Source organism: Rhinolophus sinicus, linkage group LG01 (assembly GCF_036562045.2).
Source record: "Rhinolophus sinicus isolate RSC01 linkage group LG01, ASM3656204v1, whole genome shotgun sequence".
NCBI classification, from domain to species: Eukaryota; Metazoa; Chordata; class Mammalia; order Chiroptera; family Rhinolophidae; genus Rhinolophus; species Rhinolophus sinicus.
In genome coordinates this window covers 138,333,998-138,355,980 of record NC_133751.1, presented here as the reverse complement: position 1 = coordinate 138,355,980, position 21,983 = coordinate 138,333,998, and the positions used below count along the sequence as shown (strand labels likewise).

General features: G+C 32.9%; 1 protein-coding gene across 15 annotated transcripts in view; it reads right to left on the bottom strand.

Annotated features, from left to right (window-relative positions):
* MBD5 (methyl-CpG binding domain protein 5) overlaps positions 1 to 21,983 on the bottom strand; it is a 372,589-nt gene that overhangs the window by 255,811 nt on the left and 94,795 nt on the right. For 2 of the 15 annotated variants that reach the window (XM_074335952.1, XM_074335934.1), the window contains exon 3: positions 13,573 to 13,619. The exons of the other annotated variants lie outside the window; for them this stretch is intronic. The gene's annotated coding sequence lies outside the window, so the exon portion shown is untranslated. The remainder of the gene's footprint in view (positions 1 to 13,572; positions 13,620 to 21,983) is intronic. 15 annotated transcript variants of the gene reach the window in all.

Sequence of the window (21,983 nt, the reverse complement as noted above, 5' to 3'; positions counted from 1 at the left end):
TACATCTAAGACTATGATTCGACAGTTCTCTGAAAAAGTTTAAAATTAAATAAATTTTAAATTAACTTCAAATAAATTATTTCCATTGAACTTGCTGAGAAAAAGCCACCTGAGAGTGTGTCGCTGATACCTTCGTGTTTCAATTGTACTACCCCTCCCTGAAATGAGCACCAGCTTGGTGATCAGACTTTTCAGAAAACGTGCAAAGCCCTGGGATGGCTGAGATTCTCGAAGGAAGGATCAAGTACCTAACTTTATTCCCTTCTTGGGTTGACAGAGGTTGGAGGAATTGTGGGTGACAGGCCAAAGGGTATCACCAAAACTTCCAGGGTCCTGAGGGAACTTGGCTTTTGTTGAATTTAAGTACATGCCCATGTGTGTAGCCTTAGGACTTCTGGCTGGTTTTGTGGAAGACCTTCCAAGCAGCCATAAAGATGTCAGAGTTGCTCTCTATTCCTAAGGAGAACTTGACCCAAATTATCCTGTTGTCTTAAGAAATGGTGAATAAACTTGCCAGTTGGTATATTTAAAGCTTACAGAGCAGAGAATGCTGGGCCTCTCACCACTCAAAAGCTGTACAGAACCATTATTAGGCAAATGGAAATAATAATGCACCGAAGGGGCCCCAATAATCAGAGAAAGAATAAAAACAACACCCTAAAACCTGGGAAGTACCTAGTGGAATGATACTGCTGGGGGAGAGAGAGAGAACATTAACAACAGTAAAACAGAAGAATGATCAGTTTTAAAAGGTAGTCTGGAATTTAGAAATTTGATTTTTAAATTTAAAAATAGAAGAAGTGAAATTAAGTATGTCCCTGTTGAGCCCCAAATTACTGGTTTTTAAAGCCAAATGGAAGAAATACCTCAAAATATTGAGTAGATACACAAAGAGAGTGAAATCTTCTAGGAAAACAGACTTGGAAAACAACTCCAAGAGAAATTTCAGGTAAGGGCGATACCAATCACAAGGAGAAAAATGGATGGAGGTTAGGAATAAAGAAATAACACATGTAAAGTTTCCTGATTCGAAGAAGAATTGAATTTGTGAATGAAAGGGCTCACTAAATTCTAGGTATATTAATCAAAGTAAGGCAAAGAACTAGATATAGTTTAGTAATAGTCCCATATTATAATAATTAAGAGAAAATATTATGATTTCCAGAAGGAAAGTACAAACTACTTAGCAAAGAAAAGAATCAGATTGCCATCTCATCTCCTATCACCATACCTGAAGCTGAAAGATACTGGAAAACAAAGGACTGAGAGAGAAGGATTGCCAACAAACAATTCTTTGCCCAATTCAATTACCACTCATCTTGCTGTTAGAAGAAAAGTTCTGCCTATTCAAAGATGAGAGGTAATATCACTTCTCTACTCCATCTGATGAAAATATTCAAGAAAGTACCTGAACCAAAAAACATAAGAATCAAAATGGAAACCTCAACATAGAAGATGATGAATAGAAAACAGTGCTATAAGCCTTGCAAAAAACATGTAAAAACTAAATAAATAATGATTGTCTGGGAATTTATAATTGTGAAGTAGGAATTTGTAAAATAGAAAAGACATATCACAAGGGGAAAAATCTAATAAATCTGGAATCCAAAGTAATTGAACTATGTCAGCAAAATCAAGGAGTTGGAAGTGTGCAAAGGAAGTAAAAGCACCCTGAAGGCCTCATTTGGGAAGGGGAATGGATTGGGAATTAAAGCATTCTAAAGCTTTCATCTAGGAGAAGGGAAGGGAGTGGATTGGTGCACAGTTTATTTGGTTTCTGGTTTTCATACAATTATGGAGAAATGTATCTTACGCAATGAGTATCAGAATTTTAAAAGCACATTATTTTCAGATTAACAAGGCACAAAGGGAAATAATAAAAGCATTGAAAATGAAATTAATAGTAACTTGAACAAATCAGGAAAAATAAAAAGGGAAAAGGGCAAACAACAAAATGAAATAATGAACATACAGTAATAGGGAAGAAATATAATGACGTATATCAGTTATCACCCTATATAATGATAAGAGGATTTCTCTCAGAGGGAGTATCAGAGGTGGTTAAAAAGCAAACCCAGCTACATGATATTTTACAAAAATACACTTAAAATAAATTATTAAATATCTTTCTTGTTTTAGTTCTAAGAATTTCAAAATATAAATATATACATATGTCTGTCTATATATCTATCCATCTAAAAATAAGATAAAATAAGAGCTGTGCATGATAAATAGAAAGTAAAATCAAATTTAGTTACAAAGATTGGATGGCATATGGCCATTTAGCACAAAAATATGTATTTTTTTCATATTCCAGAATACTCTAGAGGAATATTTGCTGTATGGTATTCATGGTAATTTAGATACCAACCCTCACTACTCTTACTCCGAAAATAAATTTTCCTAATGTAATATGAACTTTGGAACAATTATTTTTCTTTTCAAAGTAAGTTAAAAATATTATGTTTAACTTGCATTTTTCCCCCTGAAAATAATATGGTTTTATTTAAACATACTATTTTCTATATTTGACAACCAAAATGACAAGAAAAACAAAGAAGAAAACAAAGTGAAGGCAGAAATGTCAAACTAGCAAAGCTTATCCAAATGGAAATAACAATTTAGAGATAAACAAGGGCAAATTCATAGCTCTACATTCTACTGAGAATAACTTACTTGACATGTTAGATTTGTAAATCTAAGGTTTATAAGGTAAACTGCAAAACCAAATCTGTTAAAATATAAAAAAGAAAATATCCTCTACCCTAAATGACATTTCATTACCCCAAGAAAAACTTATACAAAGACTGTTTTAAAAAATAATTTGGATGCTCCTTTAAGAGATGAAGAAATAGAAATTAAACTATTGAACCTCAGGAGTAGCAGAGGTAAACTTTTTGGTTTCCTTTATAAATGATTGCATAATCCCTCCAAATTACATATTCCGAGACACTAACTGATTTTTTTTTTTTTAAAGTAACATGCTGGTATAACTTCTATCAATAACTCCACTTTCCAACAAAAAGTCTGTTGTTAATCATCACCTATCCATTTTTTTTTTAAGTAGCAAAAATAGTCTATGAATACATAGATATAAGTTACATTACTAAGTCATCCTTCAGATAAGGCTTCACTGCTTCATGCATTTTATGTAAATGAATGTTCTTATGTAAATATGTGATATGCCTATAAAAGACAGAAGTACATAGTAGCTGTAGCCTACAAAACCTGGTTCTGGTTAAAAAGAAATATTCCAGTGAAACTCAAAATATCTTGAAAAATGATGTTTGACTGATGATTTAAGAAATTTACCAGTCTACTCTCACCGAACTAACCTAGATGAAGAGACTAATTACAGCTAAAACTGCAATTTCATTCCTGTATAACTTTCTCAAAGATTGTTTGGGAACTGTCTCATGCTTAGTCACCCTCCAAATATGATTTTATGAGCAAAAGCAGTTAGCTATTTTTGTATCATGCAAGATGGGGAAAGATGTATGAGTATTCCTTTTTAAGCAACATAATTTGATTTTTATTCTTGTTCAAAATCAAATAAACAGTTCATTTTTAAATTTCAGAACTGTCATATGGATGTTCTTCACTCAAGATCCATTCCTACTGAAAGCCTCGAGAACTTTTGCTTACAATAAGAGGTAAAACCAACAGAGGATAACTTATGCATTGCCTGTGTATATTTTATTTTCATTCCTATTTTTGAACAGTAGACTTTAATAGTTGACTAAGTAGCCTTAGTCTCTAAAACAAACAAATAAATAAATAAAAACACGAAGGAGCAGATCTTAAAAAACTACCACAATGGACATAAAATTCTTCTTGTAATACTCTAATAATAGTTTTAACGACTACTTAGTGAGTACTTTCAATGTGCCAGGCATGGTGCTCAGCGGACTGTTTTATTTAATCTCCATAATAGATCTATACAGCAAGCACAATGATTCCCACTTTACTACTGTGGAAACAAAGTTGGAGTGGTGACATAGGGAGCATCTTAGCTCAAGTCTGACATCAAAGGTCTTTCCTCTAAAATGACATGAAGGTTATTTTTCAAAAACATTTAACACTAAGATGATGATGTACAAAGTACATATTAGTGAACAGTATCCAAAAAGGATACACACACACACACTCACACACACACACACACACACACACACACACACACACCCCTTAGGTGAAGACGTCATCATGTTGAAAAGATACAGAAACATCTCACTCATCTGGTACCATCAAGGAATTAGAAAATTTAAGTAAAGGAGATTTTTCCAGATAATTAAAACATATAGCACTCTATTCACCATTTAAAATATTTAAGGGAATTTATCTAAATACAGTTAATTCCTCATTTAATATGTTGATAGGTTCTTGGAACTGCAGCAAAACAACCTATAACAAAACCAATTTTACAATAGGCTAATTGATATAAATAAGAGTTAAGTTCCCAATTGCATCTCATCAATATTATAACAAAACCACGTTGAATGAAGTTATTAGAGCACTGACTGTACACATAACACATTTTCCTATCAAAATGAACATTTAAGAATAATAAAAATTTTCTTGATAATGCAAGTTTATTCTTAAGAAAATTGGGATCTTTTCTGGTTAACAAATTCAGTGAATATGCTGTAACTATAGTGGTGACCTTAGCTGTCAATGAGTGTAGAGTTATTTGCCCTTAATTATAATAGGACCTGGATGACCATGCTTTTTGATTTCTTAAATCTTTTCTATTTCCTCTTATTAGATGGTTACTCTTAGCATGCCTACTACCTCTTCCTGGTATGCCCCTCACTCCATTAAAAAAAAAAAATCCCTAAACAATTGCAGGTTGGGACATGGAAAAACCAGTGGATCTTTCAAACCTCCTAACTTCCTACCTCTTTTGTGTCTATTCATTCAACAAGTACCGTGTGGCTGCTTTAGGTGCCAGGCATTGTACCAAATTCTAGTTAGATTTTATATTACAACAACTGTGAAAACGACTGATAAACAATTTCTCTAAAATATTAACTCTTATGTCATTGGGATACATAGTTCAGTGATACAGCGCACTGCAAGAGAGCAGCTACTATGTAGATGAGCTGACAAACTCTCCACTTAGACCTTATACTTCTTGAGTGTAAAGAAGATGGTATCTCCTTCCAAGTAGAAAGAATGACATTGTGATCATGTAAAAAAGTGCACGTGGAAGCTTACAAGCAGAGGAGTCCCAAATAGAGTAGGAATACAGATGAAGGCATCTATATTAAAAAAAGCAAAGAGAGCAAAATCAGAATCCCTTGAAAACCATGATTATGATTATATCCTAGCATAGTCACCTAATCCTAATATAACCTAGAGGTAAGTATGAAGCCACTTACATTGGCCCATCATAACACTGGGCTACTGAGCCCCATCCTCACAGCTTTCTTTAGGTCTTAGGTTCTGCCTGGGAGTGCTTTATTAAGTCACCCAGCTGGTGCTGGTGGTCTAGGATCCACATGTTGTTAAATACAGTAGTCCCTCTTTAGCTGTGGTTTTGCTTTCTGGGGTTTCAGTTACCTGCGATCAACCATGGTCCAAAAATATCAAATAGAAAATCCCAGAAACAAACAATTCATAAGTTTTAAATTGTGTGCTGTTCTAAGTATTAATAGCATGATAAATTCTCGCCTGGGACGTTAATCATCCATCCCTTTGAACACAGCATCCACCTCACTTCATCTCATCAGATAGGAACTGCATCACGTCACATCATCAAATGAAGAGTGTGTACAGTACAGTAAGACACTGTGAGAGAGAGACCACATTTACATAGCTCTTATTAGAGTATATTGTTATAATCGTTCCATTTTATTATTAGTTATTGTTAATCTCTTACTGTGCCTAATTTATAAATTAAACTTCACCATACCTATGTAAGCATAGGAATAAAACATAGTATATATAGGATTTGGTACTATCTGTGGTTTCATGCATCTACTGGGGGTATCTCCTGCTGATAAGGGGAGGCTACCGTACAATGTTGTAGGAGACTGAGGTAAAATAATATTAATATTACACTTGAAAAAGAAATGTCAGGTTTTATACAAATTGGAAAAAGAAAAGAGAATGATTGTGGCAGTTCAGGTATGACTTAGGTATTGCTTTGGGTGCAGTGTTTCCCTCTCTGGTTCATTTAGTATCTGTAAAATAATCACCCTCAGAGCTTCCTAGTAAAATGTGGATTCCTCAACCTTATTCCAGACAGATCTACTGAATTAGCAAATCTAGGGCCTAAACCAAAGAATTTCTATTTGTAAGAAACTCACTCCTGAAAATCTGTAAGTAGTCCTTTATAATAAACAGCTATAATTGGAAGCTTTATTAAAAATAAAACACCCTTACAATAAAGTTAAAATAGATTTTTTACTTTACCTTCATACAAAGGCCATTCTTTCATTCATTATTAAGAACTTATGGAACACTCATTATATGTCACACAGTGTATCTAGATGTTGGTTGTATAAAGATGACTAAGAGATAGTCCCTGAACCTAAAAGGCTGATTCTAGTGTTTGTAAAGACAGTAAAATCAACAGTCCTTTCACTTAATAAGTTCCAATTAATTTATATTTTAGAACATGGGCAAGTGATCATTGCAATTAACTTGACCCATAAATCCTCTTTAAAAACCAGCATGAAAGTAAGCCCTTTTGCATGACCTCTATAGCGCATTTTATGACAAAGAACTTCTCATTCAGCTCTTATTATGAGGAAATGAGACGTTATGGATGAATGCAGGTTTCAGGTAAGTGAAGCTTCACTTATTAAGTGTCCAAACTATTTTGACTCTAATTACCTTTGGTGAGCTTTCTAAAATATATTACATATTAGCTGGTCTCCCCAACCTTGCCCAAGAGAATCATTAACCACCATTAAGTGAGTAAATCCTGCTGCTACTCCCCCTGGAACATGCTACAGGGGAAATAGCTGGATGGCAAATCAAGGCCTGCAATTTGGCAGGTCTATCCTTAGGACTTCTGATTGGAGAGTCATACATAACACTACTGTTTTGTTTTTTTTAGGTGTCTTAATATACATCCCTGTCTCCTGATCAGGAGTCAGAAGCCCCTCTTTGTATGGTAATTTAACTGGTTTGTGAAATAGGTCCTACAAGTTCCCAGAGTGAATTTTGTTTATATATTTGTACATAGCTTATATTTTGAGTAAAACATTCTCAAACAAATGCTTAAATTTGTAGAAAATTTTCTACATGCTTGTTTCCAGATGTTTGTATGGTAACAAACAGAACTATTCCTGTCATAGTAAGCAACATATTGAAAAGAATTTTGTATGGTTTCATTGACCTACTTCATCACTTCCACACAAGAATGAAACTTCAGAGGCATTTGAAGTGTACAGAGTCATTGCTATACTGTGTTAGCTTCTAAAAGTACAGTGTTCCTCATGTACTATGTAGGAAGAATTGAGAGGTGGCAGGAGAAACCGTAAGAAAAAATTTATTTAATCAGTTTAACTAAAACTTATACTACATTTTCTCAAAATAGCGTATTAACTTTTTTTTTTTAACCATTTGTTTTCAAAACAGTAATAATGGTTATTTTCCTAAATATTCAGACTTTGTATCTAGATCCATGGTTCTATAATGGAATTATTTCAAAGCCTACAGAAGCCACCAAAATGTCTGCAATGTCACAAAATTACTTAGATTTGAATACTGTATTTGAATTACAAACATTTCAACAATGGAAAAATTATACTAATTTAAAATTTTTTGAAATGTCAATGAGGGAGATAGTCCAAATTTCAGAATGCTATTAAATTAGGTTTAAGTATTCTATAAATGGAAGTTAGTACAGAAAGTAAAACTAATTTAAAGTCCCATATCATTTAACAATAAATTAAAAATGAATACCGAATTCCGCATTTGCCTATTCAATTATTCAGTAAAACATAGTTATGTCTGAATTATCAACTTTTGTAGTACACAACCACAGAAAAGCTAAGGAGATGAGGAACTAAAGAATTATTTTCCCAAATTTCAACATTTTCATCAATTCCCAAACTTTTAAAACTTATTACCAACAAAATATTCCATTTTTTTAATGGATAGTTTCTTAAGTGATATTTTTCAATACACTGACAACCTTCTTTGTACATGTAACAGTAGTATTTCCACTGAGCCCATCTTTTTAGATAGAAGACTATGATGTGAGTCACTGTTTTGGTTAAGAAGTTCCTTCAGCCATAGCTTGGGTTCCATTTTCTTGTTCAGGACCGCTAACAGTTCTTTGCTGCTTTTAATTCTCCTGGAGTGTGAGATCTTTACATTGGGGTGGGATGATAATAGCATTGTGGAGATCATTATAAAAATGACAAAAAGCAATCGGAAATTGCTAGCCTAAAATAAATAGAGCTAGTGTTTTAACTCTTATGAGGTCAAAACTTTGTACTAAATCTTACTTGTGCTGATAGGAACATTCAATCAGAGATGCCAGATTTTTCCCTTAAAGAAACAGGAATTGTGCTGGTATACTGAATAAGGATAAGTGGAAACATTACACACATGAAATCCATTAATTTTAATTAATGTTTTTCTAAGACAGAGGTGGAAGTGAAACTTTAGGTATTTGCTGCTGGTAGAAGAACTTTCAGTTATTTAAAGTGACTCATTGGAAATACATGCATATATATATATATATATATATATATATATATATATACACACACACACACACATATTGCATATATATGCATGTGTGTGTATATATGAAAATTTATGCATTACTTTTTTGTGATGATTGTCATTTTCACTACATTAGATAGCAATGTGGTATGAAAGGAAAAGGGCAGGCCCTTGACACAAGAAACTTGGTACTGTTTTTGCTCCTGCCCTAATTAATGTGTGACCTTTGATAACTGTTTGTCATTGGCCTCAAGACCTTTTCTATGAAACATACAGGGCTACTATAAATATATGTATTATATGTATGTAAAATAATATGTACAATTGTTTTTTAAAGTACAGTTTCTCAACTAAGGCATCATAGTAATGTATTATTAAGTACCAAAGTTTGCAAAAATATTTCTATTTATTTTTAATTTCAATAAGAGTATTCAATATTACCCTTATACTGCAAATTATTTTCTCTCTCTTTCAGTGAAGTACATTCTGACATGCTATTTTGAGTAAGGAATGTATCGTACATGTGACTACTATCCATCATGTAGTCACAGGAGAAAAGAGATTGTCAGCCCTATTTAAGTGTAAACAACTCGGGGGGAAAGATGGTATTTTCATTGTTCCTATTATTAAAATAGCCCAGGTTTGAGGCCTCCTCTTAATGCTGGAATTCATGTAATACCTCATTCTGAGAAATGCAAGTACAAAGGGTGGCTTTGTTTTTTCCTTTTGGAATGCGTGGAGTGTGGGAAGGAAGCACCTGGGAGAAAGCACTCATTATATAGAGTGAGAGATGGCATGAACACTCTGGTTATCACATGTGGAAGGTTATATTTAGCCATCTAATAACTACAATTACATGTCTTCATCGAAACCCTTTAGTAATTTTTCCTTCTAAAGGTACCTACTTCTTGACCCAGAATTCTCAGTGCCCTGCCTGGGTAGATAACAGATCTCTTGAACACATTTTTATGTTAGTTGCTGCTTCCTCTTAAGATGGCTAAACACAGAAGAAAGCATGTACTTGTAATACCAACATATTTTTCATTTCCTTCTATATTTATAGAGCTAGTCTAATAACTCCGTAAGTTTTTCCTTTTACTTTCCTTTTCGGCATAGCAAAAAACTTTGCATAGCCGATCTTGAAAAGATATTTGAAAACATTTTTAAAACACTTCACAGAACTATTCATTCTTTCAATATTTACGGACCTATTCGGTGACAGCTACTTATTATGCTAGCTACAAAGTCCCAGGCCTTAAGGAAGACTAATGCAAAAGACAGAAAAATAAATAAGGCATTTGCAGTACAATATGATAAATGTTGAAAGAAGTTAAGCATAGGGGGCTATGCTAGAGACACCTCTGACGCTGAAGATAGTCTTCCATAATGACACCAAAGCGAATTCCAGAAGTCTGAGTGGGAAAGCGAAAATTTGGGAAGGGTATTTCAAGCAGAGGAGAGTATCACAAGAATTTATATACTATATTACCTGTTTGTCATGATCACATTTACCTTTTAGAAAGATGACCATAATTAAAAGGCAAAAACAAGATGTTAACTACTATGCTATTTTCATAATGTTGCAAATTAGCAATATAGCTTATAAGCACTTATAGAACATGAAATAAACACATTTGAAGTAGAAAAAGAATTTTAATTAAGCCATTTTTGGTAATAGTAAAAAGCTAAAAAGACAACAAAAACCAAAAACCATACTGAACAACAACAAAAAGCCCTAATGTACAAACAAGGTAAGGGTTAAAAGATTATGAAAGACTCATACCATGGAGTAATATGCAGCCAAGAGAAAAAATTAATTACTATATTTGCGTTGAGTGTATATGCTAGAAATGCTAACATATAACCAGGATTCAGAGATGTTAAAATAAGAAAACCTACTTCTTAGAATTGATGAAATATGGTAATTTTATACATATAAATTTCTGCATTTCAAAACATCTTCAATTTAAAAAGCATGTTAACTGTGTGTGTGTGTGTGTGTGTGTGTGTGTGTTCCTAATCCCAGTTATATATAAAAGAGGGATAATATGTGTTTGTATGTATTTCATTTACATATATACTATATGTATATCTATAACTAGATATCTAAATTTTCTTGATTTGATATATTATAAATATGTATGTACTTATATTTTTTATTCTTTTATAGATTATTTTGTATTCTTTGATTTTCAGATGGTGTTCACTTAATACCAGTCATTCTGGGAAAAATCCATTAAATTTAACATAAACATCAATTGTAAGTCACATCCTAATTTCAGAAATGTTAAAATGTGAAAAATTTTGCATTTGAAATAGCAGGAATACAGTAATGTTTGTACATGCAAGAAAAATTGTTCGAAAGATGCAGAAGAAATTTAACACTGCAGGAAGGAATGCAGAGGGGAAAGAGGCTCCTGTTTTTCACTTTCTACCTTTTAAAACTTTCAATAATTTTTTAAACAACATAATACATTACTCTTGAAATTAAAGTTTCTTTAAAAAAGATTACTATGGACATTTGTGTTAACTACATTACTGAAGTGATCTGTCCTTTGTCTTGCTGGCTTTACCCTTGAGTTCCTACTTTCTCAAATGTTCTATCCAATCTCCTTCTCTGGATCCCCTTCTACTAACAATTTTATGTATGTTCCCCCATGTTTCAGTTCTCAGCACTCCTGCACAGCTACCTCCCTTGGAGACTTCACCTCTTTGATGCAGTCAGCTCATAAGTTTCTGAGGCCACACCTCTCACATCTGAACAGTAGATCAATACAATTGGAAATCGTCTATTACCAGTTGTCTGGTGGACACTTCTAAGTAGTATCACATAGTCAACGCACAATGAACACAATCAAAACAACCCATCTTATTCATTCTCAATCCTACTTTGACAGTTGTTCTACATCTTGGTTAATAAATCATAAATTTTCATGTAGGAAAACCTCAGAATCACCTCCTATCCATTTTACAAGATCCACAGCCTAGGCAGTTGCCAATCACCAAACAATGTTGAATATATACCTACATCGTTTCTAATATTCTCCCTGTTTCAAAGTCCCATAACTTGCATGTATCTCTAATTTGGATTTTAATAGTTTTCTGCATTTTCTGTTTCTAACCTCCCATGTCAATTCATATTCAAGTCATTTTCTTAAACATAGTAACTCTATGTGGTTGATACTCGTAACTTAAAACTTTGAAAATCTTCCCACACTATAAAGCTCAAACTCTTTACATTTTTAATATTTAATAAGTGCTTATATGTGACACACAGGAAAAAGACTTCAAAAACCCATTAGAATTGGAGGTGAAGGACATGGAGGGGACGAGCACGTGATGAGACCACAAAGTTTTATGTTCTGAGGTATTGCTACCTCCTACACAGCTGCCCAGTGACCACCTCCACCTGTCGACCCTCAGTCTTCACTGCCTTGAGCCAGGTCATCTGGCTCATAGGTGGCCTCTCACATCCACCTACCCTTCTTTAAGGAACACGGAATAGTAAAACATCGTCTTCAAGGGGATGAAAATGGCCAAGAATGAACTCTATATAAACTACAGTGTATAAAGGTTACTTTCAATCCACTGTATTTTGCATAATTATTGACCATTTTGAGTCTTTTGAGTCTAACATAGCAGAGTTTACTGAATACAGGTAAAAGACTGTCAACCTAATCAATAGGTAAGGATAAATGTTAGCAAACCATCCTCAAGAAAAGTTAAGAAAATAAAATGCCTCATTTAAGCAGTTTTTAGGAAACAAAGTGTTTGACGTAACTAATTTTCTAAGTAACTGACATTTACCTCTTCAAATGTTAAACTTTAAAAAAATTTAAGCCTTTTGAACAAAAGTATTCTAAAATATACCATACACATTCCTGCCTACCTCAGTAGAAAGGGAAAAAATAATTTTAACTTTATTTGATAATTCCAGTCCATATGTTATGACACATAGTCATAATATCATTTTGTATCTCTCATTTTTTTAAGTTCTCTGTTGAAATGGAGGTTGTCTCTTTTCCATCCATATCTATATGGATGAATCTCTATATTCAGGTATTGCTTCGAAGCATCTTGTACTGGACAACTAGAAAACTATGTTAAGAATCAGTAAAGTTAATGAGGGTCTATCGAGAAAGGAAATTGCTTTAATACAAGAGCTTTGCGATAACTATTTTCAGTACTCTGGGTATTTACATTATTGTACCTCTCTATTAGGAGCTGTACTCAAATGGCTGTATGTGCTAAAAATTATTTCCTATTAAAAGTGGGGAGATCAGTTAATTCTACAGTTTTTCTAGGTAGCTAAAGAATGATTTCAAACTGGTATTCAAATTTTATAATATGAGAGTAAATCATATGCAATAGTTGTCCATAAGGTAAGGAAATTAACATTCTGAAGCTGATACTCTCACAGTCGACTCTAAAGAAATCCAAAGAATTTCATTTTGAAAAAATGTCTCATCTTGCTCATTACAAGCAGTAAGAAAACACTGTATTTGTCTTTCAATTTATGTCCAAAGGAATTCTCAGAATACAAAATCAGTTTTTCACTCTGAAAGGACAAGCCTAGAAACTTAGTTCTTTAAATTTTAGGATGTCCTTAATGAATCTCGTCCTTCATGACAAGACATGTTGCTTTTCATAGCTAGTCTTTCATATTCTCTAAGGAAGTAGTTTAGCTAACTAAATATCAAAACCAGCAAGATGTCTCCTAAGCATTTTTACAGACGTGGCTTCTTAAAAACAAACAAAAAAACATGATCTGAAGAACTGAAGTCATCTGTAGAAACAGGCAAGGCACTGATATAAACCAAACTATATCAAACTAACTTAAAAACTTTCTAAAAAACGAACAAGGGTTTCTGAAAATTTTATTACCTTATTTTGCAGGTACCAGCCTTAGAGAAGTTTGCTTGAATATTCTTCTAAGAGAAATATGTATTATTTAATTTTAAAAATCCAAGAAATTGAAACAAAGCTTTGAAAAAATGTTCTTTTCTTAAAGAAATACCTTCTAAATAAGCTGTACACATGAAACAAAGTATTGATTAATTAATGCATAAATTATGCATATTCTCAATAATAACTAAGATATATTAGCTGTTAGGCCAACTTACAATGAGGCCAACTGCTATTCTAAATGCTTTACTTGTAAATAGTTCAGTATTTAATAGGGCTGTAAGGTAGGTACTAGAATCAGTCAAAACCAGTTTTGCAGATGGGGAAACTCAGGGGCACAGAAGTTAAAGTTGCCAAAGTTGACATAACCATAAAGCAGAAGCACTGTTTAATAAAAGTAGAAGAGCTGTTAATACAACAGAAGAAAATTTTATTTACTACAGTCTCTATATGATGTGGATTCTAAAATACTAAATGTTAAAATGCAGTATAAAAATGCAGTAATCACTATTTTTAATTCAATAATTCAAACATCCCACTAAACAAACTAGAATTAGAAGGGAATTTCCTCAACTTGATAAAGGGCATCTGATAACCCACAGCTATTATCAAGCTTACTGGTGAGAAACGACATGCATTCCCCCTAAAATCAGGAACAAGACTTTTGTCACTTGCATTCAATATTGTACTGGAGTTCTTAGCCAGGGCAATTAGGCAAGAAAAAGAAAGAATAGACACCAGATTTGAAAGGAAAAGGTGAATTTATCTTTATTTACAGAGGACATTATCTTATGTATAGAAAATCCTAAGGAATCCACTAAAAAAACTACTAGAACTAATAAGCAAGTTCAGTAAGATAGCAGGATAAAAGACCAATATACAAATTCACTTGTATGTCAATACACTAGCAATGAACAATCTGAAAGTGAAATTAAGAAACAATTCCATTTACAATAGCATGAAAAGAAAATAATTAGGAATAAACTTCTTAAAAAGTGTAAGACTCAAACTTTGAAAACAATAAAATATTGTTTAAGATATTAAAGATAACTTAAATAAATTATACCATACCACATTTCTGAATCATAAGACTTCATATTGTTACGACAGTAATATTCCTGAAATTATTGAGCTACAGATTCAATGCAATTCCTATCAAAATTCCAGGCAGCAATTTTGTAGAATTGACAAGCTGATTAGGATTTCGTATGGAAATGTGGAATAACCAAAACAAACTTGAAAAATGAGAGAACCAACACTTCAAGAAATCAAAACAATGTAGTACTGGCATAAGGACAGACACGTGTATTAATGGAACAGAACTAAGCATCAAGAATTAAACACATACACGGTCAATTGGTTTTTAACAAGGATACTAATTCCATTCAACAGGGAAAGAAGTCTTTTCAACAAATGTTACAGTGTTCAACTCGATATTCAGATGAAAAAGGAAAGTGGATCCCTTCCTTATGCCACACACAAACTTTAACTCAAAATGAAGCATAGATTTTAATGTAACAGTTAAAACTGTAAAATTCTTAAGAGAAAACATAGCAATAAATCTTTGTGACCTTTGGTTTGTCAAAGCCTTCTTTAGATATGACACCAAAGCAAAAGCAATAAAAACAAGTAAATAAATTGGACCGCTCCAAAATTAGAAAGTTTTGTTGTAAAGAACATCATCAAAAAAGTGAAAAGACAACTCACATAATTTTAGAAAAAATATTCCTAAATCATGTATCTGATATGGGACAACCCCAATGTCTATCAACTGATGCATGGATAGACAAAATGTAGTATATTTATATACCGAAATATTATTTTTCAATAAAAAGGAATGAAGTTAGGATACACAGTATAACATGGGTGAACGTTGAAAACAAGCTAATGAAAGAAACCAGTCACAAAAGACCACATATTGTATGATTCCATTTGTATGAAATGTCCAGGAATATCTAGAAAGATAGTAGTGATTTCTAAGCTGGGGGAAAGGGTCAAAGGGGTGGGAGAGAATAGGGAGTGACCAGTAATAGGTGCATGTTGTTTTGGGGAAAGGGTAATTGAGACAATCTAAAATTGATTGCTTACTGTTACACAACTCTCTGAATACATCATTGCATTGTACACTTTAAATGGGTGCATTCCATGGTATAAGTTATATCTCAATAAGACCCTTACATGTGCTGCCTATAAGAGACTCACTTCAGAGTGAAAGACACACAGACTGAAAGTAAAGGCTTGGAAAAAGATATGTCATGAAAATGCAAATGGAAAAAAAAAAGCTGTTGTAGCAATACTTATAACAGACAAAACATACTTTAAAACAAAGGCTTTAACAAGAGACAAAGAAGGACCCAGTAATCCTACTTCTGGGTATTTATCCGAAGAAACCCAAAGCACTACTTTGAAGGGATATGTGCATCCATATGTTCATTACAGCATAATTTACAATAGCTAAGATTTGGAGGCAGCTTGGGTGTCCATCAATGGATCAATGAATACAGAAGAGGTGGTTACATTCCATTACATACATATAATGGAATATTACTCAGCCATAAAAAGGAATGATATCTTGCCATCTGCAATTAGATGGATGGACCTGGAGGGTATTGTGCTGAGTGGAGTAAGTTAGACACAGAAAGATAAATGCCATATGATTTTACTTATATATGGAATCTAAAGAACAAAATAAACAAACAAGCAAAACAGAAACAAACTCATAGACACAGAGAACGTTTTGATGGTTACCAGCTGGGAAGAAGTTTGGTGGGGTGGGTGAAAAAGGGGACGGCATTAAGAAGTACAAATTGATAGTTACAAAATGGTCATGGGGATGCAAACTATAGCATAAGGAATATAGTCAATAATATTCTAATAGCTATGTATGGCGTAGATTTGTTGGGGTGATCACTTCGTAAGTTATATAAACATCTAATCACTACGTTGTACACCTGAAACAAATGATATTGTATGTCAACTGTAATTGAAAAAGAAAAAATATTTAAAATATCACTGTAAAGCTGAAATAATTAACTTTTAATGATTTTTCTTGAAAATACAATTGATTTATAGCAATAATTTAATATGCCAAATTAATTCCTTTTTATAATTTGTCATCATATTTTAATTTATTTTGTAGGCTTAGGCTGTAGCACCTATGTTTTCAGCCAGTCCATGGGAATGTTCTTACAGAGGTTCACTCTGTGACTCCTTACTGAGTGCTAGTTATGAGCTTGGTGCTGTGATACGTGCTGTGTATTCACTGGTGACAATTCTTCAAGGGCTACACTGAAACAGTGTTAATGCCTACTCTACTGATAAGCAGGACAAGAGTATTTTCAGTGTTTTATGCTTCACGGTAAAGATTTTCCAGGACTCAGTCAACACTTTTTCCTATACTGGAGTAGATCCAAAACTTTTCTTTACTGCAGATGCAGCATGGTATAAGCAAGATTTGGAATTCAGTCAGTATGGCTTTTTTTTCTTGCTAGATCTTAAGCAAATTAGATTCTCTGTGCCTTAATTTCCACATCCACAAAATGGGGATAATGGTTATCTATCTTATTGGGTTCTTCTGAGAATTAAATGTGATAATTAATTTAAGTGCATAGACTAATTGCCTATGAGCTTGAGTAAAGACTAAACAAACATGATGACGATGGTGGTGGCAGTGGTGTCGTTCACATGGAGGTGTTCTTTTATGTACAGAGGTGACTTCTTTTTCCATCCAGGACTGTGTGTTGGTTAGGCTATTTATAAAAGCACATTATTCTACTCTTTGGTCATCTGGCTTTCAAACATATGTGGACATATATCCTGAGCTGTCAACTATGTACAAGTGGTTCTACCCGGCTCCCTTGTAAGGTCTAGCTGCAAGAAATAATATGTAGGAATTACTTGAAGGTGATGCAATTTGTCCATTCTTCTAAGTATTAAGTTCTATGGTTAGATAAAATATAATTCCCAAAAGGCTACAAACCTGGACTATATATCCCTTAGCCATTTGCAGAAACTCCATTTTTTTAATTGAAAAAGTAAAGAATAATCAGCCATAAGAAATATATCTATGCACTTGTTAATGAACTTCTTGTGGAAGCGACAGTCCTGCACGGCACAACGACATTTTGGTCAATAACGGGCTGCATATACAACAATGGTCCTATAAGATACTGGAAGATACTGGAGCTGAAAAATTCATCCAGTGAAGTCCTAGCCATCGTAACACTGTAGCACAATATTATTCCTGTGTTTGTGGTCATGCTGGTGTCAGCAAGCCTACTGTGCCGCCAGTCACATAAAAGTGTAGCACTTGAACAATAATGAACATCAACTACAATTATATATATATATATATATATATATATATACATACATAGTTACAAGAAGCGGAGTACAGCATTAGGAATAGAGACAGTGGAAATGTAATGGCTGTGTGCGATGTCAGAGGGGTAGTGGATTGGGGGAGGGCGGCTGTCACAGTGTGAGGGGTATAAATGATAAACGTCTATTACATTGTTTTGTGCACCTGAAACTAATTAAAAAATGTTATATATATATAAAAAGGACAGCACTTATAATTATGTACAGTGCATAATATTTGATGATAATAAATAACTACATATTGTACTGGTTTATGCATTTACTCTTCTATACCTTTTATCGTTATTTTAGAGTGTATTCTTTATACTTAAAAACAAAGTTTGCTGTACAACAGTGTGCTGTTACACTGGAAACACCCTCATATACATCATGTTTACTGCGCTCTTGACTGTATCATTTTCTCTTGTGCTTGATTAATCTTGTGGTGTTTTGTATTGTAGCAAGGTGTACAGGCTTGTAGCCTTTTGTGTAAGTGCATTCTAGAATGTTTGCACAATGATGAAGTTGGCTAACAACGCATTCCTCAGAAGTATCACCACCTTTAAGAGGCACATGACTCTATATTTATGTACTGTTTCACCATAATCTCTAAAAATGCTTTCTCAAAATGCCTTCCTCCCCCCAGCTTCTCTTGTAGAAAATTACTCTAAAAAACACCGAGAAATTACATTTATGAAAAATTATTTTTAAGCTATGTCTTTTTCAACTCTTTTAGGTACTATTCTTAAATAAACCTTCACCACAAGATATTTATAAACTCAAACTACATTATCTTACCTATATTATATAAAAAGGTATCAAATAGCAAGGAATGACTTATCTGACCATTGTATGTATGAAAAAATACTGAACTTTTGTTCTACAAGTTTATCATATTCAGTAATAAAAATTCACTGTTTCCCAGCCTGCTCCTGCCAGAGAACCCCTGCAGCCAGACCTAGCTTTGTGCTGAAGTTCCTCAAGAGTAGTAACAATACTAACGTTGTTTCCCTGAAAATAAGACCTAACCGGACCATCAGCTCCAATGTGTCTTTTGGAGCAAAAATTAATATAAGATTTTACTATAAGACCTGATAATATAATATAATATAATATAATATAATATAATATAATATAATATAATATACATAATATAATATAATGCCAGGTCTTATTTTTCTATAAGACCGGGTATAATATAATATAATATAATACCAGGTCTTATATTAATTTTTGCTCCAAATGATGCATTAGAGCTGATGGTCCGGCTAGGTCTTATTTTCGGGGAAACACGGTATTAATGGAGACCTACACAAGTGACAATTACTGGATATAAAAGGAGAATCAGCAGCTCAAAGGAAGACCTTGGTGACTTCTCTGTGCAAATGGCATCCAAAGAAGAGAAATAATGCAAGACACAGAAGAAGTGAGTGAAAATTTCTAACGTTTTCAATTATATTTGAGAGATATTGTTCCAATAAAACAATAATATACTACCATGGAAAAGGAGCAATTGATAATAAAACAACAACAACAAAATGCTATACTAATCTACACATTCCCTGGTACATGAAATTTAGAATTTCTCCACATAATCAAGTGCTATTATTTTTAAACTCAGTTAATCTGAGAAGCAATGGATTAAATCCATTGTTATTTTTATGGATTAAATCCATTGTTAGTTTCAGATTGTTGTTGGCAGAAAGCAATGGGTTAGAATTCTGGTAAGGAATTTCCAAGTCAAGAAGGACTCAGGAATTCTTTGTGGAGGAAGTTCTGTGTTGAAGGAGTCTCTGGCAGACAACCCTGGCTGCTGACCACTGAGTTCCAGTGGTGCTTTCTCAGCCATGGTGAAAACCTAAAAAAGACCTTAGAATTTCCAATTTGTCCCTTGGGGGTGTAGAAGAGGAGGCTACTAGCTGCATTTTAGAAAAATACAGGTAAATATTTAAATATAGAAAATAAAAATGATTAAATCTCTAAAACAGAATACAGGAAGATAATCTTATGATCTTTCCTTTCTTAGCATGACACCAAGACCAGGAATCATAAAAGACTGAACACTCGAATGCAGGAAAAGATATAAAACAAAGCAAAAGATATACTAAGGAAAAAAAGTTGTAACTTACAAAAGAGACAATTAAATATTATTAATAGGAAAAATTCTCCTATAAACCAATAAAAACTAAACTATCCAAGAGAAAAAATGAACAAAAGAAATAAACAGGAAGAAAACATATAATAGAGAAATTTTAGTACTTACTATATGCCAGGTACAAAAGGTACATAATATAACTCACATGAATTTCCTCATTAAGAAAGGTTATAGAATTCTCAACAATTCTATAAAGTGGATTCTAGATTTACATCAATTTTAGAGTCAGGTCAGTTAGCTTGCCAAAGGTACATACTATGTCAGTAGCGAAGGTTGGGATTGAAGCTCTAATACCAGAGCTCAGGTCTTTTCATTACTCTACCAATAACAAACAATTCCACTGCTATTATTTTGGAAATAATAATAAAGCACTTAGATGTCTGTACAAGATAATAAATGCACTGTTTGTAATTGAGAAGAAAAAATAATCCAAACAATTATCAATAGGGAATTTATTTACTAAAATATAGTACGTCCATTCCATGTAATATCATGCAGGAATTAAAAAGAGTAAGGTAAATCTATGTATAATAATTTGGGAAGATGTTAGCATTATTTTGGTAGCTTTTTTAAAAAAGCAACTTGCACGACAGAATTAGTATGATCTCACTTGTATAAATTTTGGAAATTAAATATATCTAATTCTATGTATTTATGCATGTGTGTTTGTATTATATATATACTTAACAGAGATGTCTCTAAGGAATATGATTATAGACAGGAATTTTTTACTTCATAGTTTTTTATATTTGTGTACAGTTAGATTTAAAAAAAATAATATACACATTATTTTTATGTTTTAGAATAGGCAATAAAAATATCCTCCTTTTGGGAGAAAAAGATAAAACTATATTAACCAAATTATTTCCTATAGAAGCTCATAACTTTTATACATTGGTAAAATGTCCTATGCTGTTACATAGGTTTTTAAATTTATTTTGGAAATTTCTAATATGTTATTCCTAATGATAGCTGGTAGTAACTACCTTTTTCTCACCTCTAGACCATTAACCAACAGTTTCACAGCTTGCTAAGAGGTTATCTACAGTCCTCACACAGTATTTAAACCAGTAGTCTTTCTTATTGGTTTTCTCTAAAAATTATATTAAGCTATTTCAGGATACAGTACTTTATAAAAGTAGTTGAGCAATATGTATCAACAATTTGAAAGTTCAATCCTCTTTGATCTAGGTATTATATTTTTTATTCAAAAGAAATTGTACCCAAATATTTATTTCGTCAATGTCATCAGAGCAGTGGCCTAATAAAACATTTAAGTCAAGAAGAGGAAGCTGTTTAAATAAGTTATGCAACAACTATATCATATTACACAGCCATATAAAATAATAGTACTGAAGAAAACTGAATAACGTGGAAAGAGGTCCACAATATATTGTTAATGGAAAAAATTCAAGAAACGAAATGGAATATACAATATGACCTCATTTAAAAAAAAATGAAAAATCCCTAAAAAGAAAGATCCAAGAGGATAAGCACCCAAGTGATTATCTCTGGGTAGTATAATTACATGTGACTTTTATTTGCCTCTTCTATATTTTCTAAGAGAAAAAAATATTACTTTGCAATAACAAAATTAGTTTAAAAAATAGAAAAGAATCAAAATTGTGCATTGTGTTATGTTTACCAAATGGTATATAGTCATCTGCAGATTATTCATAGAGAGAGAAAAAGTGGGTACACAGGCAAAGTGGTGGATTCATTTATGAATCCAGCTCCACCATTCTGTCCTACTCTTCCTACAGCCCGTTCCATGCTGAAAATTGGCTGTTCACAAGAGAATAAAATGTATTGAGGCTACCCACATTCCCCTGCAACAGGAGACTTAATGCAATGGTTTCTCTATTACGTCATTTTA